Source organism: Rhinolophus ferrumequinum, chromosome 7, assembly GCF_004115265.2.
Source record: "Rhinolophus ferrumequinum isolate MPI-CBG mRhiFer1 chromosome 7, mRhiFer1_v1.p, whole genome shotgun sequence".
NCBI classification, from domain to species: Eukaryota; Metazoa; Chordata; class Mammalia; order Chiroptera; family Rhinolophidae; genus Rhinolophus; species Rhinolophus ferrumequinum.
The window spans coordinates 16,596,852-16,598,900 of NC_046290.1; the positions used below are offsets into that span (position 1 = coordinate 16,596,852).

Consider the following 2,049-nt stretch of genomic DNA (forward strand, 5'->3'; position numbering starts at 1 on the left):
TCCCTTCTTAAAACAAGCAATTTACCTGTTGGATTTTGGCTGTTTTTATAAAATGCTGATCCAAAAAGATTTTCTAGGATGGCTTCTACAACACTGATCAACAAAGCCTGTAAGAAGAAATGATGAGGGCTGTCTGTGGGCTACTGTGAGACCAGGTCATTACATAAAAAGCCTCTATACTGGATTCACTCATTCAGACTCTGCAGCTTCAGGGTTTCACGCTGGGATTCACAGTCCCAAGCCCTACACTGCTTGGTGTGATGTCTTTTCACCCCTCACGTGGGGCTCACCCTGGCTGATGACAGCGAGTGGCAAATAAACTGTCTTCCCAGGCTCACAGTGCTCAGCCCAGCAGAGTCTATGAGCAAGAGCTTTAAAATCCCCCTGACAGCCAGGCCAGAGACTGGAGTCAGCCTCAATGAACTTCTTCACTTCCCTTTCCTTGTCATGACTGTGCCCATCTTGAGGAAAATCCTTTTATTCATGTGGCTTCTGAAAAAGTAAACAGGATCAAAATATGGTGATGGAAAGAGAACTGACTCTGGGTAGTAAACATACAATGTGATATAAAGATGATGTACTACAGAATTGTACACCTGAAACCTATGTAACTTTACTAACCATTGTCACCCGAATAAAATTAAAAGGAAAAGAAAAGATAAAGGCCTAGTCGTCAACTTTGGCCAAAACAAAAAGCTTTTGCACGAGCGTCTAGCTCTGTCCAAGTGCGCTTTGCTCCAGGCTGCTCTCGAGGGAGGTTTCCAGTAAAGGTATTGCATGTGCTCTCAATCACACCGTCAGATTTCAGATCACAAATGATGACTTGTGTCTGAAGTCGCCTTCCTCATCTGTCCTGATGTAGTTGACTCCATCTGGCTTCCCTGGATTCTTGTCACTTTCCTCATTCTGTTTACTGTTGATGAGGTAACCACGTGTGCACGCACGGCAGATGCCCACTGACATCAGGGCCATACAGCAAGGACAGCCAGAACCCTGAGGATACTTCCTCCGATGTTCAGGTCAGACTCGCACCTCCTTCTCCTCCCACCTGGCTGAACCTGGGCATTGGCAGCTATGCAGTAAGACTACCCCGAGTCCCCTTGTGAACAACGCTGAAGACCAGAGTACCTGCTTCAGAGTTTAAGAGAAAAGGGGGATTTGGAAATCTGGGATTGGCTCTGGAGTATCTGGGCAGCAGCACCTCTGATACCAGATATAAGGAAGCAGGGAGCCCTCCCTCCCCTGGCAGTGCAGCGTTGCCAGCTTAGCCAATGGGCACAGCCTTGGGTGCTCCGCACACAGGAGGTACTGACTGCACTGACACAGTTAACTCAAGGCCAATCTCATCAATTGCTTTGCGATCATTCTGAGCGATCACCTCCCAGTGATAAAGGGTCTGTCCGGGTCACATTGGGAATTTTAGAGAGGTTCTCCCCAACTGTTCTGCACGACATGCCTAATGTCCCTGTATTTTGTTGTCAACAAACACATGTGTGATTTGGACATCTTGAATTTTCTTCCATTCAATCCTAGGGTCACTTGTCTGTGAATCCATAATGATACAAGGTGGCTCCACACTTTCAAATTCCTGTACCACCGGGCTTCGGCTGCTGCATTAGAGAGTCACAGCCCTGTCAAGCAGTCCCTGAAAAGCAGCAGCAGGAAGAAGTTGGGCAGCCAAGGCCCCGGGCCGGGTCCCCGACACTCTCTCTGCGCCATATCAAGGGTTCATGTGCAGTTTTATTACCAATTGGTAAATAATAAAGTGTCTTCTCACAAGTAGGTCAAATTGAAGCCATTCACTGAGACACAGAGAACTAAGACAAAATGAAACAAAACAAACTGGAGAGTGACATCATCAAGATGATGACATATGTCATTCCTGACTTCAGGTCCCCTCACAAGAACACTAACTAACAACTACCATAGACAAGGCATAACTGTGAAAATCCCAGAACATGAAGGTGAGACTGAAGTATCCTACTGGACCACAGACACCAAGAAAGGACCACATTGCAAGGCTGAGAGGAACGACTATACTTGACTGCA

General features: G+C 46.8%; 1 pseudogene; it reads right to left on the bottom strand.

Annotated features, from left to right (window-relative positions):
• Nucleotides 1-804: 804 nt before the first annotated feature.
• On the bottom strand, nucleotides 805-1,719 carry LOC117025117 (junctional adhesion molecule C-like; annotated as a pseudogene).
• Nucleotides 1,720-2,049: the final 330 nt, after the last annotated feature.